Source organism: Loxodonta africana, chromosome 19 (genome assembly GCF_030014295.1).
Source record: "Loxodonta africana isolate mLoxAfr1 chromosome 19, mLoxAfr1.hap2, whole genome shotgun sequence".
NCBI lineage: Eukaryota > Metazoa > Chordata > Mammalia > Proboscidea > Elephantidae > Loxodonta > Loxodonta africana.
Window position 1 is genome coordinate 42,583,139 of NC_087360.1, and position 27,647 is coordinate 42,610,785.

The 27,647-nt window shown below is 38.5% G+C and overlaps 1 protein-coding gene across 17 annotated transcripts in view; it reads right to left on the reverse strand.

Moving 5' to 3' along the window:
* The window catches only part of MSRA (methionine sulfoxide reductase A), an 813,898-nt gene that overhangs the window by 734,700 nt on the left and 51,551 nt on the right, over positions 1-27,647 (reverse strand). The window contains exon 1 of one of the 17 annotated variants that reach the window (XM_064272629.1): positions 1-20,549. This exon is cut by the window's left edge and continues 17,264 nt beyond it. The exons of the other annotated variants lie outside the window; for them this stretch is intronic. The gene's annotated coding sequence lies outside the window, so the exon portion shown is untranslated. Of the gene's footprint in view, positions 20,550-27,647 lie in introns of those variants that run through there. 17 annotated transcript variants of the gene reach the window in all.

Sequence of the window (27,647 nt, forward strand, 5' to 3'; positions counted from 1 at the left end):
GTACCAAGCTGACACTTCCATCATGATATAATCAGAAAAGCTAAAAGACAGTTGAAAAAAAGGAATAGTTTTTTCACTATGTGATTGTTATTCAACGCCATGCCCTTGAACCAGCTAATAACAACTTGAATTATTTTCCATATTTTGGAAAATGCTGGTCTACAGCAAATCCTAAAAGAAGGGTGGTAATAATTATAACAATAACTAACAGTTATTTAGCATTACAATGTGCCAAACACTGTTCTAAATATTTCTCATTTTATTTCATTAAATCCTCATAACAATATTATCGTTGTTACTGTTAGTTGCCTTCCGCTCTGACTCATGGTGGCCCCATGTATGAGAGAACAAAATATTGTCTGGTCCTGAGCCACCTTCGAGATCATTGGCACATAACAATGATACCCACTTTATAAGGGTATTATCAACCTCATTTTTCAGACTAGAAAACTGAGGCATAGAAAGTTTAATTAACTTACCCAAGATCATACAGTTAATAAACGGTAGAGCTGGGTCTGAACCCAGGCTGACTATCTCCAGTCTATGCACCTAAAAAGTACAATTGAGCTGCTTCTCAGGTGAAATGATATTTTAGGAAGATTTATCTGGCTATGATTTGTTTGATGAGCTGAATGACCGAGAGACCAGAAGACTATTGCAATGATCCAGGTATCAAAACCTATGAGCTAGCTGGCCCTGGAAGGGTTAGCTGCCATTTGCTGTGGGCAGTAGAGGGCAGCAAAGAGCTGTGGAGCAAGAGCTGGGCCCTTGCCCAGGCTTCTGGCCCGTGAGAAATGTAAAGCCTGCACCAGGGAAGAGAAGAGCTGACAATACCTCTGTATATAACCTGCTGCCGTCGAGTATATACGATGCCAAAATGAGTCAGATCGAAATCAGATCTTGGAAGTCAAGACAAAACCCGGAGAGATGTAGGGGTGCCAAAGGAGTAGTGTCCCCAAACAGCAAGGGAGTTGAAACACTTGGTTGTGCCCTCTGGGTTCCTGGATGACCACGAAAGATCCCCTTTACACTCTGACACTACCAAAGTTCTTTGAAGTTTAGCTTCCAAAACATAATATTTATTTGCAAATGGTTCTCAGATCTTTCAAGAGTACAAAATTGGGCTATATATTAGCCTAAATCTCTTTAAAATTCAAAATATTTACTTGGGACTGGTATCTAATTCTTTGAGAAAGTATTTTAAAATTAAAATGAAGAAATACATGTAGATGCTATTTCCAAGCTTCTAACAGGTCTGAAACATCCTGAATATAGACACCATTAATCCACAGACATCAAAATTGTTTTATTACTTTAATCTCCCAAAACCACTGTTTGAAGAAAAAAATGGGTTAGCAAATAAAACTGTCAGAATAAGAAAGAAAGCCTCCTCTAAAATAATTTCCTTTGCATGACGTTAAAAGAAAAACTCAAAAATTAAAAACAAAAATAATTGATCTGGAACTGCCCAATTTGCTACTTAACTCAGATTTTGTTAGAAAAATTAGACACCAGACATTTTGTGATTTACTCTTAGAAAAATGTGATTTCTTATTCCCAGGAGAAAAGTTTTAAGAACATCAATAGATTTCTCTGCATATAAAATATTTCTCCATTATTGTGAGTAAATTATATTTGGACCAAAATCAGATTAAATTTCCCTTAAAATACCCAGAAACATGTCACATACCCAAAAACAATATTTCATCCTAATACCCCCATGGAAATCTCTCCCTGTTAGAATAATTACCAGAAAACAAAATTAACTTGAGTTTTATATTTTTACTAAATTCAAAATAACTTGTTAAAACTAGATTGTCATTTGCTGATGCTAAAATGAAATTCATAATCTTTGATGCCCTTTAAAAATACCTGAAAATACGGCTATACACTTCTGTTCTTAATATGGAAAAATTGGGTATGTGAATCACTGATGAGCTGGATAAGAGTCGCAATTTTATTTAAATGCTGTAAATACAACAAAGAATGTAGATATGCTTAATTAAGCACTTCCAAATTCTTGACAAATTCACCCCCCAGTCAGTACCACAAGGCTCATGGCTTAATTATTCTCTGATTTTCTCATATGTGTTATTTTGCCTTCCTGACTAGACTATAAGCTCCTTAGAAACAAAGATTAACTTTTTTAACCATCTCCATTAGTACAGCACTGAGCACATCTATTTGCTCAATAAATATTTACTGAATATCTACTGGGTTCAGGGCACCTTGGTCCGTGCTTCAGGGATAAGATGATGATACAACATAGTCCCTGTCTTTAAAGTCTTTACTGTCTAGGAGCAAAGGTGATGGGGGATAAAACACAAACATGTGACAAGATCAGGGGAGTCCTCAGACACTCTGGAGTGGAGATTAGAAACAACGGTCCTCCAAATCCAATCGCTCCTCATCATCCCTTCTCCCCATCTCTCTCATAGTTAGTCTGGAAGCTCCAATGTTACAAAATTTAATCCAGGTCAATGAATTAAAAGTCTACTATCTTTGAGAAAATAACTTGATAATGTTTTTGAAGTAGAAGGTGAGATCCTCACAGCATGGATATTAGCTAGAACCCATGCCAAAAAGAAATGCTAGATTTGTTTTTTGTGAGAAAAGAAGATTTACATTTTCTTTGGAGGATGAAAGAGGGATGAGAAGGGTGGGACAAGAGGTGGGAAGGAGAGTGGAACCTGAGTGGTATAAGGCTTTGCCCTATCTGCTGTGAAGGGCCAAGAAGAAACCCCTGAATGAAAGGCTGGGCAAAAGGCACTTGGGAACAGGGATTTCTGAGGTAAGATTTTAACCTGTTCGCTGCATGCAGTGCAACTTCTCCTTCATCACCCTGACCCCAATCTTCAGTGAAGTTTATGACATTCTTAAATGTGTTCTGAGAAGAGCTTTGGTAGAAAATGCTAAAGGGGTCAGTTCAGTGTGAAAAAGAGATACTTTCTGTGGATGCAGGACTCTAGAGGCAAAGACAAGCAGGAAAACATAATCACCCTCCTCCTACACTCAGAAATTTACAGAAATCTTATGGGTAGATTTGGACTTCCACAAAATGGAATTGGGGTTTAAGCCAAGGACCAGGAAGTCCCAAATGTCAAGTGCCATATTCAGACTGCTGATGGATGCCAGCCAGTTCAGAGGAACACCGTGTCCACATTAATTCAAGCAGAGTGGCCATGTTTTGCCCTAACTCTCATACCTTGCTTCCTAATTAACCCTCTACTGCCATTGATCAGGGATTGCCTTCTGACTGAATCCGGCGTGCAGCCCTAACTAGACCTGCCACCTCCTGTCGTAGTGTCCTGGTATATAGCCCCATCCTGCCCCCAGCACTAATTCTGCCCCAATTTGTGTTGCGACATCTTGCCCAAGCATTTCCCCAGCAACCAACCTCAGCCTATCTGCTTTCCATTTGCTACCTCCCTTTCTCCACCACGTGTCTGTCAGTTTGCCATACTGTGCTGGTTTGTGTGTTGCGGTGGTACTGGAAGCTTTGCCACTGGTATTTCAAATACCAGCAGGGTCACCCTTGTTGGACAGGTTTCAGCTGAGCTTTCAGACTAAGACAGGTTAGGAAGAAGGAAATGGCAGTCCACTTCTGAAAAAAATTGGCCAGTGAAAATCTTAGGAATAGCAGAGAACATTATCTGATATAGTCCTGGAAGATGAGCCCTTCAGGTCAGAAGGCACTCAAAAGATGCCTAGGTAAGAGCTGTCTCCTCAAAGTAGAGTCAACCGTAATGACATGGACGGACTAAAGCTTTCAGGACCTTCATTTGGTGATGCGGCACAACTCAAAATGAGAAGAAACAGCTGCACACATCCATTAACAATAGGAACGTGGAATGTATGAAGTATGAATTTAGGAAAATTGGAAGTTGTCCAAAGTGAAATGGAACACATAAATATCCATACCCTAGGCATTATGGAGCTGAAATGGACTGGTATTAGCCATTTGGAATCAGATAATCATATACGATCTACTACACCAGGAATGACAAATTAAAGAGGAATGGTGTTGCATTCATCATCAAAAAGAACATTTCAAGATCAAACCTGAAGTACAACACTGTCAGTAATAGGATAATATCCATATGCCTACAGACCCCAAAACCAAATCCACTGCCGTCGAGTCAATTCCAACACATAGCAACCCTATAGGACAGAGTAGAACTGTCCCATAAAGTTTCCAAGGACTGCCTGGTGGACTCAAACTGCTGACCTTTTGGTTAGCGGCCATAGCTCTTAACCACTATGCCACCAGGGAGGGTTTCCTTATGCCTACAAAGACCAATTAACACGACTATTATTCAAACTTACACACTAACCACTAAGGCCGAAGATGAAGAAATTGAAAATTTTTACCAACTTCTGCAGTCTGAAATTAATCAAACATGCAAACAAGATAAACTGATAATTACTGGTGACTGGAATGTAAACATTGGAAACAAAGAAGGATTTGTAGTTGGAAAATATGGCCTTGGTGATAGAAATGAGGCTGGAGATTGCACAATAGAATTCTGCAAAACCAACAACTTCTTCATTACAAATACCTTTTTTCAACAACATAAACAACAACTATACATGTGGCCTTGCCAGATGGAATACACAGGAATCAAATCGACTACATCTTTGGAAAAAGATAATGAAAAACCTCAATATCATCAGTTAGAACAAGGTCAGGGGCCAAGTGTGGAACAGGCCATCAATTGCTAATATGTGAGTTCAAGTTGAGGTTGTAGTATACCTTGAGTATATACCACCTGAATTTAGAGACCATCTCAAGAATAGATTTGACATACTGAACACTAATGACCAAAGACCAGACGAGTTGTGGAATGACATCAAGGACATCATACATGAATAAAGCAAGAGGTCATTAAAAAGAGAGGAAACAAAGAAAAGACAAAAATGGATGTCAGGAGAGACTCTGAAAGTTGCTCTTGAATGTACAGTAGCTAAAGCAAAATGAAGAAATGATGAAGTAAAACATTTGAACAGATTATTTCAAAGGGCAGCTGGAGAAGGCAATGCAAAGTATTATAATGAAATGTGCAAAGACTTGGAGATAGAGAACCAAAAGGGAAGGAAATGCTCAGCATTTCTTAAGATGAGAGAACCGAAGAAAAAATTCAAACCTCAAGTTTCAATATAGAAAGATTCTATGGGGAAAATATTGAATGACGTAGGAAGCATCAAAAGAAGATGGAAGGCATACACACAGTCACTGTACCAAAAAGAATTGGTCGATATTCAACCATTTCAGGAGGTAGTATGTGATTAAGAACTGATGGTACTGAAGGAAGAAGTCCAAGTTGCACTGAAGGCATTGGTGGAAAAACAAGCCTCCAGGAACTGACTGAATACCAATTGAGATGTTTCAACAAACAGATGCAGTGCTGGAAGCACTCACTCGTCTATGCCAAGAAATTTGGAAGACAGCTACCCGGCCAATCCACTAGAATAGATCCATATTTGTACCCATTCCAAAGAAAGATGATCCAACAGAATGAGGAAATTATTGAACAATACCATTAATATCACAAATGCAAGCAAAATTTTGCTGAAGATCATTCAGAAATGGTTGCAGCAGTACATCAACAGGGAACTGCCAGAAATTCAAGCTAGTTTCAGAAAGGGACGTGGAACAAGGGATATCATTGCTGATGTTAAATGGATCCTGGCTGAAAGCAGAGAATATGAGAATGATGTTAACCTATGTTTTACTGACTATGCAAAGGCATTCGACTGTATGGATTATAATAAATTACGGGTAACATTTGGAAGAATGGAAATTCCAGAACATTTAATTGTGCTCATGAGGAACCTTTACTTAGAACAGAACAAGGGGACACTGCGTGGTTTAAAGTCAGTATGAATATCTGGCACACAGTAATTAGGGAAAGACTACTCTTTGGAACTCAACACTATGAACAAATTTCACATTTAAGAGATAGAGCTGCAAGCTGTCACAGAATCAACAGTCTTCAAGAACAAAGCCCACATGTATTCTGTGTGGAAAGAACTTTAAGTCATTGAGAAAACCATTGCTTGGATCCACTTTTAAACAGCTTATGAGGTTTGGTTCAATTGTACTTTCAAATATCCAGATATAGGGGAAAAAGGATAGGTTTCTTTCAGAAATTTCAAGAAGCTAGCTAGATTTTTTTTTTTTTTAATTTGTAAAAAGCCATCCCAACAAAATGAAATAATAAGAAAGGATAAAGTTAGATCCCAGGCAGAGATATGGATTCCTGGTTGCCAAAGTAACTTCCTCCAGATTTAGAAAAAGACTGTCAGGAAGAGTCATAACTGTGTTTGTAACTATGATGCATGTCTCTATTTCATTTCTCGTTCTCCACCTTTTACTCAAAGGGAAAAAAATGAGCAGGAAAAAAAAGAAAGTGAGACCCTGCAAGAAAGATGCAAGGCTTAGAGCTAGAATTAATAAGCTTTGAGGAAAGGAGATTAACACTCAAGGAAATAGAGAATGTGCTAAGCATAACACAAAGAAAATGCTTAAAATTGGTGCAAGTTAGACTGGAAACAGAACTTCCAGGAATTTTGCTTTCAAACACTTTTTAGAGATAAATGAATGGATGGCCACGGAAGCTATACAAATTGCACAAGGTTGCACAGTGAGTTAGCAGCAAAGCCCAGAACTCCTGACCCCATGTTCAGCGCTCCTTCTGAGCCGACAGTGGCTTCTCACCTGCCTTTGGTAAGCAGACCAAGTTTGGCAGTAGGAGAAAAGTGTCTTATGGGAGTCTCTAGATAGACCAAGAACCCTGTAACTATTAAATTTTGAGGCATCAAATAATGGAAGACAAGTAAATGGTCTCCTTAAAGTAGGAAAAATAAATAGAGGTCGAGCTTTTACAGTGCCGCACTCAATAATAGCTGAGTTTAACAACAAAGTTAGTTTTTACTAGGTATTTGCATATTTGTAAATGTTATTTCTTCTAGTGAGGAATGCAATAATTAGTGCTGCTACTTTAATCTTGTGTCTTGTTTTTCTAGAAAAAAAAACATAAGTACTAGATTATAGGCTGAGCCAGGTTCTACCATTCATCTGGTTATTGCAACCTAAATGTGTGCGCTGAGTGCCTCGAAGGGAACACTCAAAATCTGTGGGAGGAGCTGGTGGGGAAGCAAATCTACAGCCCCCACAGGCACTGTCACACGTATGCAGGAGTCCTCACCAGCGGCAGGCACTGTCACATATAGGCAGGAGTCCTCACCAGCCGCAGGCTCTTTATATACAATGGCAAACACTGGAAAAATACAAATGTCTAGCATGCCTGTGGCCCTATCATAGCCTTTCAAAAGTGACTCTTGTGAAAGCTAGCTAGAGACCACTGGTTTAAAACCAGTCATTCTCACTTCTTTTCTTTATCTTTTGAACATTTTATTGTTTTAGGTGAAAGTTTGCACAACAAATTCATTTCCCATTCAACAATTCATATACAAATTGTTCCACGACTTTGGTTGCTATCCCTGCAATGTGTCAGTACTCTCACCATTTTCACCCTGACTTCCCTGTTTCCATCCAGCCAGATTCCCTGCCCCTCCTTGCCTTCTCATCCTTGCTTTTGGGCAAATGTTGCCCATTCATTCTCATATAGTTGACTGTTCTAAGAAGCACATTCCTCACAGATGTTACTGTTTATTTTATAGGCCAATCTATTATTTGGCTGAAAGGTGACCTCCAAGAGTGGCTTCAGTTCCAAGTCAAAGGGGTGTCTTAGGGTGATAGTCTTGAGGGTTCCTCCAGTAAGTCTGCTCTTTTTTATGAATTTGAGTTTCTTTCTACATTTTTATCCCTTTCTAACCAGGAACTTCTACTGTGTCCGTAGTCAGAGTAGTCAGTACTGGTAGCCTGGCACCATCTGGTTCTTCTGGTCTCAAGCTTGTGGTAGCTGTGCTTCATGTGGGCCATTAGTTCCTGTGGACTAATTGCTTCCTTGAATTTTTGGTTTCCTTCACTCTCCTTTGATCCAGATGGGAAGAGGCCAATAGCTGTATGTTAGATGGCTACTCACAAGCTTTTAAGACACCAGACGCTACTCACCAAACTAGGACAGAGAACATTATGAACTATGTTATGCCAGTTGACCTTGATGTTCCCCCAAGACTATGGTCCTGAGCCTTCAAACCCAGTAATTTACTCCCATGAGGTGTTTGGCTGTGTCTAGGAAGCTTTCATAACTGTGCCCCCATGTGCTCTATTATATATATGAATATATATGCAGCATATTCAAATATGTATATACAAATACCCACAAATATAGCTATTCTTGCTTATTTTCTATTAAAGACAATTCCTTGTTAGGAGACCCCAGACTTAAGAGTAAGGAAGGCAGGTATGTTAGTTTGGTACAAGTGACAAAAATCCAACTTGAACTGGCTGAAAAATAGAGACAGAGATAGAAACAGAGAGAAATGGAGAACTCACTTTTTGTTTCAAGGAACTCAAAGAAATGTTGAGCAATAAAACTGTAAGCAAGGGCAGGAATGCAGTTAGAGGTCACCAGCAAACAGAATAAGGGGTTTGAGTGCAGCCAAGCATATCTATCATTTCTGCCTCCTGCACAGAACTTCATTCTCTCCTTTTGAAAATAGGCCTCCAGAGGGCAAAAAATACAGTTGCTGCCAGCTCCAGAATACCTTCCACCTGTAGAGAAGAGGCACAAAATGCCTGGAGAGAGACTCCGACCAGAGAGACTCCAGGTGTAATAAGCAGTGCCTAGGGGATGAGTCATATTAGACTACTGGAAGAGGACTGAAGCAGTTCCTAGGCAAGGGTGCTGGGCAGACTAGTCCCAGGTGGACATACAGCAACCACCCTCATCTCTGTCACATATGGCACTGTGTTCATAAGAAGTACATGCCTGCATAAACTACCCATACATATGAACTTTCATATTTCAGCTTTCCTGCTCATCTCCAACACAATATCAAACTGCCTGAGTAGAAGAAGAGGAAAAGGAGGATGAAGAAGAAGGAGGAGGGAGCAAAAGAGAAGGGGGAAAGGAGGTCAAAAAAGGGAAGTTTCAAAACTATACTTCGCTCTCTGCCCCTCCAAAAAAAAACTGTTACAATATACTTATTGGGAAACAGTAACTAAATTTCCCCACATGGGTTTTGTATCAGTTCTAAATTAAAAAACCATTTTGTGTACTTAATTATTTACACTACCTATGCTTGACAGAAATTGGTTAGGCTAACATCCCAAACCTTTCAAAGAATTAAGCACAAAAGTGAAAAAATTAGTAACAACAAAGTCTACAATGCCCTGAGATATGTCTCGGCACATATAAATTATACAGTAATCATTTAAAAATACTTAGTAAGGATTAATGTACACCTGAAGATGGACGAATGGGACAAATGGATAAGCTAGTTTCTTCCTAAAAGGAAAATACAAAGCTGCCATAACCCACATCTCATGTGGTACTGATGGTGTCCAAAAAAGATGGCCAGAAATCCATTATTAGATAAGATGTTAGAAATCCTTAAAAAAAAAAAAAAGATGATGACAAGAAAGCAGGCAAGCAGACAGGCTGACAGGTCTTCCACCCTGCCCCGACCTGGAAAACAACAAGAAATTAAAAAACAAAAGGAGACAGGGAGTCAGATAAGAACTTGCCTGTAAAATAACAAAAAAAAAAAAGCAGTGTGAATTTAAATGGATTTGTTTTCTTCAACACCCTCCCATGTCTTTCACCTTCAGAATATACACATATTCAATTCTTGCCCATCTTTAATTTCTTTAACTGCTTTATCTGTGTGTTCCTTGGCTTGTTTTGCATATTGCCTGATGTGCTTCCCGATCTCACTCTTAAAGAGTTCTGTATATTAATCTTTTGTACTCTGCATCCAGTAATTCCAGGAAGGCACCTTCATCCGGAAGATTCTTTGATTCTTTGTTTTGAGAGCTTGTTGAAGCAATCATGGTCTGCTTCTTTATGTGATTTGATATTGACTGTTGTCTTCAAGCCATCTATAAGTTCTTGTACTAGTTTATTTTATGTTTGCTTACTGTATCTTAGCTTCTTGCTTTGTTTTGTTTTGATATGTCCAAATAGGTTGCTTGAGTAAGGAGCTTGATTATTTTTGCCTTTGAAGCTCTAACATCCTGTCACCAGCTAGCTAGAGCTGTTACCAGGTATATGAGCTTAGGAGTCCATTCATTTTTCTTGTATGAATTTAGCTCAGGTGTCCAGGTAGTTGGTTATCAAGTGTGTGGTACGGGCTCTGTCCTACAGTCTTACAGGGGCAGGAGTGATTGGTGTAGGTACCAGTAGCTGGTTGCACCAGGGGGTCACACTCTGAACAAGGCAGGGGGCTGACAACCATCCCCCGAGTGTCTGTGAGGGAAGTGCATCCCTGTTCCCTAGAGCGTGCAGGTGGGTGGGTTCTGCAGATGGACCGTGGGCACCCAATGCTTTTGGTTGTAAGGACTGGGAGGTAGCAGTTATCCTTGGACCCCTGTTTGGAGTGGCTGGGTGACCTGAGTGGAGCCACCAGTCCTTAGACCCCTGATGTGGGTAGGTGAGGACTCTGTTTAATAGGCAAAGTGGTGTCAAACATCAAAACCCACCTCTCCACCACACAGCTGAAACAGTTGCAGTCTGCCAACAAGGGCCTATTCTCCTGAAATAGGCCCACACATAGGTCCATGGGGGCGGAAACATATTCAAAGTCCACGGACTGTTTATGCCTAGACAGGAGCTGCTTCTGTCCTGAGTTCCTCAGGTTAGTGGACTGGCAGATTATCTTTTCCCCAACTGTGAATTTATTCCTTCTCCAAGGCCAGGAGAATGGATCAGGACATGCAGCAGGACCTATCTCAGACCCAGAGAAATTGATGGCCACTGAAGCTGGCTTGGGGGCTGGGGACGCAGTAAAATATACACAAGTGCTTAGCTTTTGCAGAGAGCGCCATTCTTCTCTGGTTCCAGAGGTATGAGTAGGCTGTGCAGCTGGCTGTTTCTCCCTGAGAAAACTGCAGCCGAATGCTACCACCAGCCCACTGCAGCCTAAGGGTTCCCAGCGATTCAAGTCCAGCAACTCCTCTCTGCTTCTGAACAGTCTCTCCCTCCCCCTACTGCTCAGTCCGTTTTCTAACTTTGCCTTTGATGTTGAGAGCTCCTAGCTTGTCATAAATATAATCATTTCACTTGTTTTTTCAGGTCTTTGTTATAAGAGCATTCACTGGAAGTATCTAACTACTCTGCCATCTTGGTCCTGCCTCTCCTTCCCATCTTTAAAAACTACATACCCTCTGAGCTAAACCATTGACCTACCTCCTTTCTTTTTCAGTCAAGCCTTTTGAAAGAGAATATAAAACCAATTTTGGTCTCTACTTCCTCATACCTGTGTACTTCCAGGCCTAAGCCAGAGTCATCTGCTTCTGCTCTCCCTCCCCATCAAACAATGTCAGCAAAGCCTCCTGACTGCCAAATCCAATGGGGGTGTGGCTAACTATTGCTTTCTTCTTGATTTTCTCTCCTCTACTAATTTCCTGAGCACACATTCTTCTTTTCTAACTACTATATACGTGTGTGTGTGTACATACATACATATATACATGTACATATATATATATATATATATATATATACACGGGGCAGTTCTACTCTGTCCTATGGGGTGACTATGAATCAGAATCAACTCGACGGCAATGGGGTTGGTTGGGTTTTTTTATATACATGTATATATGTGTGTGTACATATATATGTCCTTAGTGGCACTCTGCTTTGGGGATTCCATATCACTCCACCCTAGGCCTTCTCTCTCTTCTTCTGATGCTACATACTTTGTCAAGACTACATGCAGACAACTGAGAAAAAGGCACTGGAATCTAGAAATTGAACAGAGTTGGAAGGCACTCTAGCTACCAATTATACAGCCACCACTGTTTTTAAGGGCTTTAAAAACATCCGAGTAAGATTCACCCAGCCTCTGCTTCAACTCTTCTGTCATAAGTGAACTCATTGAGAAAAATCAGAGAAAAGAATGAAGAGAAATGAAGAAATCCTGACAATTATGTGGGATACAATCAAAAGCAAAAAGTTGCAAGTGATCAGAGTTCCAGAACAGGGGAAGAAAATGGAAAACACACAAAGAATCACTGAAGAATTGCTGACAGAAATCTTCCCTAATGTCATGAAAGATGAAAAGCTCGCCATCCAAGAAGCTCAATGAACCCAATACAGGAGAGACTTTAAAAGAAAATCACCAAGGCATATCATAATCACAGTCAATAAAACCAAAGACAAAGAAAGAATCCTGAAAGCTATTCAAAAAAACAAAAAAAGTCACCTACAGAGGGAAAACAATAAGACTAAGATCTGATTACTCAGCAGAAACCATGCCAGCAAGAAGGCAATGGGATGACATATACAAAACCTGTAAAGGAAAAAATTGCCAATCAAGAATACTGTATCTTGCAAAATTTCCAGAAAAACAGAAATTGAGAAAATACATAAAAATCAAATCAAACTTACAAGAATTATTAAAGACATTCAGTTGGAGAACAAACACCACCACACCACAGCCTGAATCAAGGATGCAAGACTGTATCAACCAGATACCAACCTAGTTAATGAACTCTCAAGGATAAATCAAAACTAAAAGATTTACAACAGGAACCAGATAGGCTAATCTGTAAATGACAACAAAAGAGAGAATAAACAGTGTAGGTATAGAACTTTCAAAGGGAGAGGAAGTCATGGTAATACCAAGTAATAAAAGACTGGTTCAAACTTAGGAAGATAAGGGTAAATATCAAGGTAACCAGAAAAAAGTTAACAAACCTACTCATCAAAATAGAGAAGAAAAACATAACATCTCAGTAAACACGAGATCCACAAAAACAAAAGAAATGAAAAACAAAGTCTACAAACAAAAGGAATTACACACAGGAGACTAAAAAGAACAAAGAAAACAGCACACACACACAGGAAAAAAAAAACTACAAAATGACAGGAATAAACTCATACCTATCAATAATTACACTGAATGTTAATGACCTAAATGCACCCATAAAGAGACAGAAAGCGACAGAATAGACAAAGAAGAGCATCCATCAATAAGCTCTCTACAAGAGACACACCTTAGAAACAAAAACATAAATCCATTAAAAATCAAAGGATGGAAAAAAATATACCAAGCAAACAGCCACCAAAAAATGAACAAGAATAGCAATACTAATCTGAGATAAAATAGGCCTTAAAATAAAATCAACCATAAAACACAAAGAAGAGCATTATATAATGATCAAAGGGACAATCCACCGTGAAGACGTAACCATAACAAACATCTACCCACCCAGTGACAGGGCTCCAAAAACGTTAAACAAATTCTAACAGCACTGAAAAGAGAAACTCTTCCACAAAAATAGAAGGAAATTTCAACACATCACTCTCAGGAAAAGACTGAAAGTTTAGAAAGACACTCAACAATGAAACAGAAGATCTAAAGGCCACAATCAGCCAACTTGACCTCAAAGACATATATAGAACACTCCACCCAACAAAGTACATATTCTTTTCCAACACACTTGGAACACTCTTCAGAATACACCATATCTTAGGCCACAAAGCAACCCTCAACAAAATCCAAAACACTGAGATACTACAAAGTTTCTTTTTTGATCACAATGCCATCAAAGTAGAAATTAACAAGAAGAGCAAGGAAAAAAATCAAATACATGGAAACTGAATAACAGACTGGTAAAAAACCACTGTGGAATAGAAGAAATCAAAGCTGGAATAAAAAATTTCCTAGAATCAAATGGGAATAAAAATACAACCTACCAAAACCTTTGGAACACAGCAAATGAAGTGCTCCAAGGCCAATTTATAGCAATACATGTATGCATCAAAAAAGAAGAAAAAGACAAGATCAAAACATTAGCTATACAATTCAAAGAAATAGAAGGAGAACACCAAAAACACTAAATAGACAATAAATAAGTATTAACTTTGGTGAACCATAAGACAGCACACAATACTGGCAAAACCAGCACAACTTGTACAAAGCAAGGTCATAGAAGCTCCATAGACATATCCAAGCTCCCTGAGGGAACAAATTACTGGGCTGAGGGCTGTGGGACCATGGTCTCGGGGAACATCTACCTCAATTGCCATAAATTTGTTTATAAAGAAAATATTCTACGTTCTACTTTGGTGAGTATTGTCTAGGGTCTTAAAAGCCTGTGAGCAGCCATCTAGGATACTCCATTGGTCTCACCTCCTCAGGAGCAAGGGAGAATGAGAAAAACTAAAGATACAAGGGAAACATTAGTCCAAAGGACTAATGGACCACATCTACCACCGCCTCCACCAGACTGAGTCCAGTACAACTAGATGGTGTCTGGCTAAAAACACTGACTGCTCTGACAGGGATCACAATAGAGGGTCCCAGACAGAGCTGCAGAAAAATGTAAAACAAAGTTATAACTCAGAAAGAAAGACCAGACTTGCTGGCCTGAAAGAGACTGGAGAAACCCTGAGAGTGTGGCCTCCGGACATCCCTTCAGTTCAGTAATGTAGTCACACCTGAGATTCACCATTCAGCCAAAGATTGGGCAGGCCCATAAAACAAAATCAGACTAAAGGGGCACAACAGCCCAGGGGCAAAGACTAGAAGGCAGGAGGGGACAGGAAAGCTGGTAATAGGGAACCCAAGGTTGAGAAGAGAGAGTGTTGACATGTGTGGGGTTGTTCCCCAATGTCAGAAAACAATAAGTGTAGTAACTGTTTAATGAGAAACTAGATTGTTCTGTAAACCTTCACATAAAGTACAATAAAAACAAACAAAAAAAGGACTATGTAGGATGTATAAAAAAGGTAACAGCAGAAGTCCACAGCCACCAGAAGACAGGATATAATAAAGATCAGAGCAGAAATAAATGAGATAGAGAAGAGAAAAACAATAGAAATAATCAACAAAACCAAAAGTTGGTTCTTTGAAAGGATCAACAAAATCGACAAACCATTGGCCAGATTAACAAAAGAAAAACAGGAGAGGATGCAAATAACCCAAATAAGAAATGAAACAGGGAACGTTAAAACAGACCCAATTGAAATAAAAAGGATTATAACTGAGTACAGTGAAAAACTACACTCCAACAAATTTGAAAACCTAGAAGAAATGGGCAAATTTCTAGAAACACACTACCTACCCAAACTAACACAAACTCAAGTTGAAAATCTAAACAGACTCATTACAAGAGAAGAGATTGAAAAGGTAAAAAACAAAAAACTCCGAACAACAAAAAGCCCTGCCCCAAGTGGCTTCACTGAAAAATTCTACCGAATATTCAGAGAAGAGCTTACACCAGCACTACTCAAAACATAGAAAATAAAGGGATATTTCCAAATTCATTCTATAAAGCTGGCATCACCTTGATACAAAAGCCAGGCAAAGACACCACAAAAAAGGAAAATTACAGGCCAAATCTCTCATGAATATACATGCATAGATCATCAACAAAATTCTAGCCAATAGAAATCAGCATCATATCAAAAAACTAATAGCTATGACAAAGTGGGATTCATACCAGGTATGCAAGAATGGTCCAATGTTAGGAAATCAATCAACATAATCCACCACATACATAAAATAAAAAAACCACATGATCACCTCAACTGATACAGAAAAGGCATTCAACAAAGTCCAAATCCCATTCCTGATTAAAAAAAAACTCTCAATAAAATAGGTATAGAAGGGAAACTCCTCAACATAATATGCAAAACATCTATGCAAAACCAAGGGCCAACATCATTCTTAATGGAGAGAGGCTGAAAACATTCCACTTGAGAACAGGAACAAGACAAGGATGCCCTTTATCACCACTCCTATTTTACATTGTGCTAGAAGTCCTAGCTAGAGCAATAAGGCAAGAAAAAGAAACAAACAGCATCTAAATCGGTAATGAAGAAGTAAAACTATCCCTATTTGCAGATGACATGATACTATACATAGAAAACCCAAAAGATTCCATGGGAAAACTACTGGAACTAATAGGAAGCTGCAGCAGACTGGCAGGATACAAGATAAACATACAAAAATCAGTTGGATTCCTATACACAAATAAAGAGAACTACAAAAAGGAAATCAGGAAAAAAATACCATTTGTAATAGCCCTTAAAAAGATAAAATACTTAGGAATATATCTAACCAGGGATGTAAAAGACCTATACAAAGAAAATTGCAAAACACTATGGCAAGAAACCAGAAGAGACCTACATAAATGGAAAAACATACCACGCTCATGAATAGGTAGATTTTACATTATGAAAACGTCAATTCTACCCAAAGCAATCTACAAATACAATGCAATCCTGACCCAAATACCAGCAGTATTCTTCAAAGCGATGGAAAAACTAATTATTAAATTTATGTTGAAAGAGAAGAGGCCCCAAATAAGTAAAGCACTGTTGAAGAAGAAGAATAAAGTAGGACTGACATTACCTCACCTCAGAACCTACTATACAGCTACAGTAGTCAAAATAGCCTGGTACTGGCAAAACAACAGTTACATTGACCAATGGAACAGAATTAAGAACCCAGATGTAAATTTATCCACCTACTGACACCTGATCTTTCACAAAAGCCCAAAGTCCACTAAATGGGGGAAAAGACAGTCTTTGTAACAAATGGTGCTGGCAAAACCAGATATACATCTGTAAAAATAGGAAACAGGATCCATACCTCACACCATACAAAAACTAATTCAAAATGGATCAAAGACCAAAATACAAAACCAAAAACTATAAAGATCATAGAAGAAAAAACAGGATCAAAGCTAGAGGCCCTAAAACACGGCACTGACAAGATACAAACCAAAACTAACAACAGACAAACTCCAGAAGATGAGCTAGATAACAGATTTTCTAAAAATTAAACACTTATGCTCATCAAAAGACTTCACCAAAAGAGTAAAAAGAGAACCTACAGACTGGGAATAAATTTTTGGTTATGACAAATCCAACAATGGTCTAATCGCTAAAATCTGCAGGAAAATCCAACACCTCTACAACAAAAAGACAAATAATCCAATTAAAACACGGCCAAAGGAAATGAACAAATACTTCACCAAAAAAAACATTCAAGCGACTAACAGACATATCTGTTATGCTCAGGATCGCTAGCCATTAAACCATTAGAGAAATGCAAATCAAAATCACAATGAGATACCTTCTCACCCTGACATTACTGGTACTAATAAAAAAGAAAAGAAAAGAAAAGAAAACAGAAAATAACAAATATTGGAGAGGCTGTGGGGAGACTGGAACTCTCATGCACTGCTGGTGGGAATACAAAATGGTACAACCATTTTGGAAAATGATATGGCACTTCCTTAAAAAGCTAGAAATAGAAATACCATATGATCCAGCAATTCCACTCCTAGGGATATATCCTAGAGAAATAACAGACATCACATGAATAGACATATGCACACCCATGTTCACTGTAACATTCTCAACAGCAAAAAGATGGAATCAACCTAGATGCTCATCAACAGATCAATGGATAAACAAACTCTGGTACATACATACAATGGAATACTACATAACAATAAAGAATAATGATGAATCTGTGAAGCATCTCACAACATGGATGAATCTGGAGGGCATTATGCTGAGTAAAATAAGTCAATCACAAAACGGCAAACATCATATGAGGTCACTACTATAAAAACTCATGAAAAGGTATACATACAAAAAGAAACAATTTGATGATCATGAGGGAGGGGAGGGGTGGGAAGAAAATACACTAAATAGACAATAGGTAAATGGTAACTTTGCTGAAGGGTAAGACAGTACACAATACTGGGAAAGTCAGCACAATGTGACGAAGCCAAGGTCATGGAAGCTCCACAGACACATCCAAACTCCCTGAGGGACCAAATTATTGGGCTGAGGGCTGTGGTGACCATGGCCTCAGGGAACATCTAGCTCAACTGGCATAATATACTTTATAATGAAAATGTTCTACATTCCACTTTGGTGAATAGCATCTGGGGTCTCAAAAGGTTGCGAGCAGCCATCTAAGATACTCCACTGGTCTCACCCCTTCAGAAGCAAGGGAAAATGAAGAAAACCAAAGACACAAGGGAAAGATTAGTCCAAAGGACTAATGGATCACAACTACCCCAGCCTCCAGGAGACTGAGTCCAGCACAACTAGGTGGTACCTGGCTACCACCAACAACTGCTCGGACAGGGATCACAATAAAGAGTTCCAGACAGAGCTGGAGAAAAATGTAGAACAAAATTCTAACTCACACACACATACACACACACAAAAAAAAATATCATACTTACTGATCTGACAGAGACTGCAGAAACCCTGAGAGTATGGCCCCTGGACACCCTTGTTGCTCAGTGCTGAAGTCACTCCTGAGGTTGACCCTTCAGTCAAAGTTTAGACAGGCCCATAAAATAAAATGAGACTAAAGGGGCACACCAGCCCAGGGGCAAGGATGTGTAGGCAGGAAGGGACAGGAAAGCTGGTAATGGGAAACTTAAGGTCAAGAAGGGGAGACTGCTGACATGTTGTGGGGTTGGCAACCAATTTCACAAAACAGTATGTGTATTGACCGTTTAATGAGAAACTAGTTTGCTCAGTAAACTTTCATCCGAAGTACGATTTAAAAAAAAAGTAAAGATGAGAAGATAAGGGGCAGGGAAACTAGACTACTGGAAATGGAGCAAACTGAACACAGTTAAAGAGAATGTTGACACGCTGTGAAATGTGTAACTAATGTCACTGAAAAATTTGTGTGGAAATTATCAAATGGGAACCTAACCTGTTGTGTAAACTTTCACTAAAAACTCAATAAAATAAAGAGAAAAAGAAAGTGAGCTCATTGATGTCCAAGCAGTTCACCTATGAGAAATGGAGTGGGCCATTCAGGATGGATGCTATTTCCTGTGAATTGGGGAAAATGGAACCTGAGTAAATGCATACACCATGTTGGCCACCAAAAGTCATCGGAGAGATTCTCTTTTCAGAAGAGGTAAGAGGAATATGGGTTTAACTAATAATAGATTTCCTTGCCTTAGAAGGGGGTTTAGTGGCCAACTTTTCTGAAAGGAAGGCTGGCCCAGAAAAGGAAATTTAGTTGAGTTCAGATCAGTGGTGGGTCTGTGGCTTTATTGCTTCCCTGACCCATACTGCAGCTTGTGAGTGAGTCTTGTGATATCATATGACCATCAGCCACTTTTACAGAACAGGGGGCAACAATCCACTAGTATGTGGTACCCTAAACTTCCCACCAGATGCATTGGACTGCAAATGAAATGTTCTGTGCATCTACCAGGAGTAGTGTGTCATGCTAGATTCTTTCACCATTATCTCATCTAATCCCAGAAATATCCATGTGAGACACATACCACTGTTTCTATTTACAAAGAGAAAACTGAGGTAAATTTGTTCAAGGCAATACAGTCAGTAAGCATATGAAGTGAGGTTCAGACTCAGACAGTCCAACCATGAAGCGCCTCTACTTTCCAAAAACCAACTTGTCACTCATTGGAGAATACATTTCTGAATGCTGCCTAATTATATTGAGGCGTCAAACATCTACCTATGGCTATGAAAGGTCCTGTAGAGAGAGATAACAAACAGGCATTCATTTCCCAGCATCATATATAGCAGCATAAATGAGTTTCCACATCTTTGTATTAAGTCAAGAGAGGAAAGTGGTACCCTCGAGAGAAAAATATGAATGATACTAAAGGAATGCAGCAAACTCAACAAATTCAGAGTCTAATATTGCTATGTGATCTCTGTAGTAGTTATACTGGTACTCTTTGTGGAATTTGTTAAATCAGAAAATCATCTCTTCTCTTTTTCATGTAAATACAACCTTGGGGAAGCAGCAGATAACTGCAGATCTTTTTAAGATATTTTCTTCAGTCACACTGGGAGTCATTTCCTTCACTCACCAATATTTTTACATATTTGTAGAAAGACTTCTCTTCCATAAATATTAAACACAAATCATAATATAGAAGCTAAGAGCTCACAACTCCTCTAATAATTTGTGGAAAGTTAGCCATTGGGCTCACACAAGCAGTCATAGTCAAAGTTCTAAAGATTGATAGTTTGTGCTAAAAGGTAAGTTAAAAACATAGCATCCATTTATTGAGATTCATTAATATGTACTGACCTGCACCATACTATAAGGATTTTATTGAACAATTTCCAAACATAATATGACAGAGTACAAAATCATTCTTTCTTCATTTAATAATTATTGTATAACATAAATAAGCATAGGTATTGTGGAGATACAAACATGTAAATAACCCTTTACAAAACTTACAATGTAGTTAGAGAGAAAAAATATACATACATAAAAGTTAAATACTATTATAAAGTTAAACAATAATAAGACAACAATAAGATGTCTTAAAACAATATAAGTACATGTCAAAGGAGTAGTATAGAAAATAAACGGCAGGAATTCATAAGAGAGAAGAGTCAAATGGGTTGGAGAGTAAGAAAAGACATCACTGAGGGAGGGAGGTAACTGGGTAAGAGAAACTTGGCAAAAAGAAGAAAAAAGAGTATTACCAAAAAAAAAAAAAAAAAGCACATTGTAGAAAAAGTACGTCAAACAAGCTAGAACAAAATGTGTATGTAGAGATGCAGGACGTACTAGCTCCACCAATTAATAACTAATAAGCACAAAACCACACTGATTTCCTTTCCAGTAATCAAAGGAGCACACAGTATTCATCTATTTCCTAGCTTAAGGGCTCAGGTCACAGTTTATCCAGCTCCTAATTTCCAGCCAAAGCAACAAATCTGCCAAAGCTAAAAGCTTTAAAACTTCCTCAGAAAAACAAAACTATGATAAATAGGTAACTGCAATGTAGAGAGTCATAAAGCTTAGGATGCAACATTCCGCTGGACCCTTAGAGATCACTAAAGTCATCTCTCTTTCCATCATGAAAACATCCTGAAACACAGCAATGCAGACTATATAGTAAAAGAGAATCAAGGCAGGAAATAATGTACAGGCCATGAAGTAATTGCAATGCAAGTAACTTGTTTGGGGTGACAGTCAAGGAAAGGAGTTAACAGTAGTTATCGAATAACAGTATCCAAATTGCTGCTGCTGACAGAAACACAGACATTTTAGAGTAGGAAGGGCCTTTAGAAGACAGCTAGATCCTCATACATTCACCTCCATGTTTTCTTTTGAGGCTGGCACCAGCCAACGACTCAAGCCCTAGGTCGTGGTCAATTAAAACGCATATGTGGAGTCATTAAGAGTTCACAACCATCTTATGATATCGGGAGACAGGAGGAACTCTGAGAAGGAAAAAACAACTAAAAACCAAAAGACAGACTTCATGAAACTACAGAAGTCAGAAAATCTTTTCTGGAAAAAGCCAAACAGTAAATGTTTTAGGTTTTGAGGGTCATATGGTCTCACAACTACTCAATTATGTCATTTTACTATGAAAGCAGCCATACACCATAAACGAACCAATAAGCATGCCTGTGTCCTAATAACACTTTACGTATAAAAACAGGTGGAAAAATATTCATGATAAAAACACTCGCCAAGCGAAGAATAGAGGGGAACTACCTGAACTCAGTAAAGAACATCTACATTTACAAAACAACATACAAAAAAACCCTACAGTTAACATCATACTTAAGAGCAAATTCTTTCCTTCGAAAAATGTGAAGAAAGCAAGGATGTCCACTCTCACACTCTTAACATAGTACTGGACATTCTACCCACTGCAATCAGGAAAATAAAAGAAATAAAAAGCATACATATTAGAAATGAAGAAATAAAACTATTCACAAATAACACTGGTGTCTACGAGAAAAAATCCCAAATAATCTTAAAAAAAACTCCTAGAACTAAAAAGTAAATTCAGCATGTCTGAGGCTACAAGATAAATCCACAAAAATCAACCACACTTCTATATACTAACAATGAACACGTGGAAACAGAAATTATAAACACAATGCCATTTACACTCATTCCAAAGAAAATGAAATATTTAGATATGGACTTAACAAACATGTACAGGATCTATACACTGAAAATTACAAAAGGCTGGTGAAAGAAAACCTAAATGAATGGAGAAACACACTGTGCTGATGGATTGGAAGAAAACAGAGTAAAATTGTTAATTCTACCTAAATTGATCCATAAGCTTAACGCACGCAATTTCTATCAAAATCCTGGCAAGGTAGAGGCAGAGCCAACATGGCACTATAGACAAAAGCACCATGCCATCCCTCTTCAGCAAAAACCAAAAAAACTAAGTAAAATAGATACAAATGTCAATCCTGGAACCCTAAGTACCAAATGACAGGAAAAAGGACTTGATCATGCACCGAATGGAATAAGAAACTCACAGCGAACAGAGAACGAGGAGAGCTATGGAGGGGAGGTCCCATACCAGCTAACGTGACCAGATTTGCCACCAAGCTAGGGCCACCAAAGAACTCAGATAGGGAGTACAAGAAGGTGACTTCATGGAGCTCTCAACAGGAGACAAAGCACCTAGTAACCAGGGATACATGCTTTCCCACCCCTCCACCCTTCTTCCTTCTACTCCACCTCCACTGCTTGCCAAGAGGCCACAGCTGCTTGGCCAAAGAGACACTAGCTCACTGCCACCAAGGTCCATCCTGCCCCCACCAGCCAGCCGGTTCCGTGCCATTTGTTTGTTTGTTTATTTGTTTTTGGTTTGTATTTTTTGTTTTTTGATTTTCTTTTGTTGCTTCTCTCTCTCTTCCTTCCTTTCCTTTCTCCCGCCCAGCTAGCACCCTGTGCCATCCCCTCCCCTGCTTGATGGGCTGTGATTTTTTCCATCTGTTTGTTCTTTTGTTGTTGTTAATGGGTTTGTTTTCTGATATTGTTTTGGGGGGTTATTGTTGTTATTTCTCTCTCTCTCCTCCTTCCCTTTTTTCCTCCCACCCAGCTAGCCCCATATACCCCTCCCCTTCTTGACAGGCTGTGATATTTTGGTTTCTTTGCATTGTTCTTTTTTTTTTTGGTGGGTTTTTGCTGTTGTTGTTAGTTTGTTTTTTGATATTGTCTTCTGGGCTTTTGTGTTGTTGTTGCCCCTCTCTCTCTTCCTTCCTTTTTATTCTCCCACTAAGCTAGCCCCATATGCCATCTCCTCCCCTTCTTGATGGGCTGTGATTTTTTTGTTTGTTTGCTTTGTTCTTTTTTTTCTGTTCTCTCTCTCCTGTCCTCCCTTTCTTTTCTCCCACCCACCCAGCACTGTGCACCGCCCTGGCTCCTTCTGGAGGGCTGTACTCCACAGCTTGGTTAGAGAGTCACTGAGTGCAGTCTCACCTAGTCTGTGTCACCGTCACTGATCAGCTCGCTCTGCATCATTTTATTGATTGGTCTTCTTTTTTTATTGTTTCTTCTCTCTCTCCCTTCCCTCCTTTCCTTTCTCCTGTATACCCAGCCCCATGCACCACCCCAAACACCTTGGTGGGCTGTGATGTACCAATCACCTGGAGAGCCTCTGGCACACAGCCTCACTGGGTCTGTCCAGTCCCCACCCACTGAATCCTACTGCATCACCATTGAATCTACTTTTCTCTTTTTTCTTCATTTTTGACTTTTATTCGCCTTTGTTTCTTTTTTCTCTTCTTTCACCCACCCACTTTACATGTCACATCCTCTCCTTTCCCTCCTGCCTATCTGCACCATGCGGCAAACGCCATACCCCCAAGCAGTACTGACGCAGTCCCCTGGATCATGTCCTGCACTATCCCCCAGCCCCACCCTATTGCTCCCAGTTCTTGCTACAAACTACCTATCCCACCCCTCAACCCCTGCTGGACTGACCCTGCTGCACCATAGCTGAGTGACCCAGTCTGCCCACCTGGACAAGGTGGTGAGAAGTATCATGCCCACAGGTGAGCAAACAACAAAACACATGCAACCCACCTGCCCAGATATAACCAAATAAAACAAAAAAGCAGGATGAGCCAATCAAATCCACAATCAATAAATGAAGAAAATAATTCCTGAATGTCCTGGAGACAGCAAACACTATCAAACACATGAAAAAACAGGAGAGGATGGCTCCAGAAAGTGACCAAAATAAAGCACAAGATGACCTTCTACTAGAAAAAAGGCACTGGAATTTCCTGATAGGGAATCAGAACTCTAATATTCAGGGTTCTCCAACAGATGAAAGAAAATGCAGAAAAATATAATGACAAAAATAGACAAAATCATGAAAAATACAGATAAAATCATGGCAAAGACAGACAAAAGAATGGAAGAATTCAGGAAAACAATACAAGAATAAAATGTCAAAATAAACACATACCTAGAAATCATATGAAAACAGAAATTCAAAAGAAAAACAACAAGATTTCATAAATGGACAGTGCAATAAAAGGTTTTGGCACCAAATATGAAACAATGGAAGACAAAATCAGTGAAATTGAAAAATCCTTGGATACCACTTTCTTTAAGGAAAAATCAGAGAAAAAACAAAAATGAAGAAACCCTAAGAATGATGTGGGACATAATCAAAAGCAAAAATTTAAAAGTGATCAGAGATCCAGAACAGGGAGAGAAAACGGAAAACACAGAGAGGATCACTGAACATTTGCTAACAGAAAACTCCCCTAATATCATGAAAGACAAAAAGCCAACTATCCAAGAAGCTCAATGAACCACATATAGAAAATACCCCAAAAGAAAAACCACAACACATATCATAATCACACTCACTAAAACCAAAGCCAAAAATAGAATCCTGAGAACAGCTCTAGAAAAATAAGTCACATACAATAAGATTAAGCTCTGATTACCTGGCAGAAATCATACAGGTAAGAAGGCAATGGGATGATATATATAAAATCTTGAAAGAAAAAAACTGTCAACTGCAAAACTCTTGCTCAAATATGATGGCAAAATTAGGACATTTCCAGATAAACAGAAATTAAGGGAATACATAAAAACAAAACCAAACTTACAAGAATTATGAAAGGGAGTCCTTCAGTTACAGAGCCAAAAACATCAGACAACAACCAGAAACTAGCACATAAGACAGCATCAGCCACATACCAACCTAGATAATAAACTCTCAAGGATAAACAAAACTAAAAAATTTACGTGGAGCCAGAGATGTCAATCTGTAAATGAAAACGAAGTCAGAACAATAAAAGAGGGAATAAACAGTGCAGGTATAGAATTTTCAAATGGAGAGGAAGTCAAGAAGTTATCAAGTAGTAAAAGACTGCTTTGAACTTAGGAAGATACAGGTAAATTTCGAAGTAACCACAAAGAAAGTTAGCAAACCTATTCATCATAAAATAAAGAAATACATAAAGTCACAGTAAACACAAAATCTACAAAAATGAAAGAAACAAAAAGAACTACACAAACAAAAGGAATTCAGCTCAAAAGAATATGAGGAACAAAGAAAATGTGACCACCTTTAAAAATAAAAAACACTAAAAATGACAGCAATAAACTCACATATATCAATAATCACACTGAATGTAAGTGGCTTAAAGCATCCATAAAGAGACACAGAGGGACAGAATGGATTTAAAAAAACAAAAAAAAGGACCCATCACTATGCTGTCTACAAAAGACACAACTTAGAAACAAAGAAAAACAAAGACATAAATTAAAAATCAAAGGATGGAAAAAAATATGTGAAGCAAATAGCTAGCAAAAAAGAGCAGGAGTGGCAATACTAATCTCAGATAAAATATACTTTAAAACAAAATTCACCATAAAAGACACAGACTCACTGCTGTCAAATCGATCATGACTTCTAGGGGCCCCAAAGGGTTTACGAGGCTATAAATCTCTACAGAAGCAAACTGCCACATCTTTCTCCTGCAGAGCTGCTGGTGGTTTCGAACTGCCAACCTTTCAGTTAGCACTCAATCACTTTAACCTCTGTGCCAACAAGCCTCCTATAAAAGACAAAGAAGGGTATCATATAATGATTAAAGGGACAATCCACCATGAGGACATAACCATAACAAATATCTATGAACCCAATGACAGGGTGCCAAAATACATAAAACAAACTCTAACAGTGCTAAAAATAGACACTGATAGTTCCAGAATAATAGTAGGAGACTTTAACACACCACTCTTGGTAAAGGATAGAACATCTAGAAAGAAACTAAAGATAGAGGAGATCTAAAGGCCACAACCAACCAATTTGACATTATAGATACATATAGAAAACTCCACCAAATAGCAACAAAGTACATATTCTTTTCCAATGTACATGAAACATTATTCAGAATACACCACATCTTAGGCCACAAAGCACCTAAACAAAATCCAAAACACTGAGATAATACAAAGTATCTTTTCTGATCACAACACCATCCAAATAGAAACAGGAACAGCAAAGAAAAAATCAAATACATGAAAACTGCATAACGCCCTGCTTAAAAACCACTGGGGAATAGAAGAAATAAAAGATGTGATAAAAAATTCCTAGAATCAAATGAGCATGAAAACACATAGTACCAAAACCTATGGAACACAGCAAAGGCAGCACTCAGAGGTCAATTTATAGCAATAAATGCACAATCAAAAAAGAAGGGGCAAAATCCAAACATTAGCTATACAACTCTAATGAATAGAAAGAGAACAGCAAAAGAAGCCCAAAGCCACCAGAAGAAAGGAAATAATAAAGAGCAGAAATGAATGAAATAGAGAATTAAAAAAACAATGGAAATAATCAACAAAGCCAAAAGTTGGTTCTTTGAAAGGATCAACAAACTCAAGAAACCATTGGCCAAACTGACAAAAGAAAAACAGGAGAGGACACAAATAATTCAAATAAGAAATGAAATGGGAGATCCAACTAAAACAAAAAGAATCATAACAGAGAACTGTGAAAAACTATACTCCAACAAATTTTGAACCCTAGAGGAAATGGACAAATATCTAGCAACACACTACCTACCCAAACCAACACAAACTCATGTCAAAAATCTGAACAGACTCATAACAAGAGAAGAGACTGAAAAACTAATTTAAAAAACTCCCAACAACAACAACAAAAAGCCCTGGCCCAGATGGCCTCACTGGAGGATTCTATCAAACATTCAGAGAAGAGCTTACACCAGTACTACTGAAACTATTTCAGAACATAGAAATGGAAGGAATACTTCCAAATTCATTCTATGAAGTCAGAATAACCCTGACACCAAAACCAGGCAAAGACACCACAAAAAAAGAAATACAGATGCAAACATTATCAACAAAATTCTAGCCAATAGATTAGCACATATCAAAAAATAATATACCTTGACCAAGTGGGATTCATACCAGATACACAAGGACAGGTCAACATTAGAAAATCAATCAAAGTAATCCACCACATAAGTAAAAGAATCACATGACCATCTCAACTGATGCAGAAAAGGCATTTGACAAAGCCCAGCACCTATTCCTGATTAAAACCCTCAATAAAACAGGTATAGAAAAATAAAAGAAAAAATTCCTCAACATAATAAAGGACATCTATACATAACCAACAGCCAACATCATTATTAATGAACAGAGGCTGAAAACATCTCCCCTGAGAACAAGAATAAGACAAGGATGCCCTTTAACACCACTCCTATTCA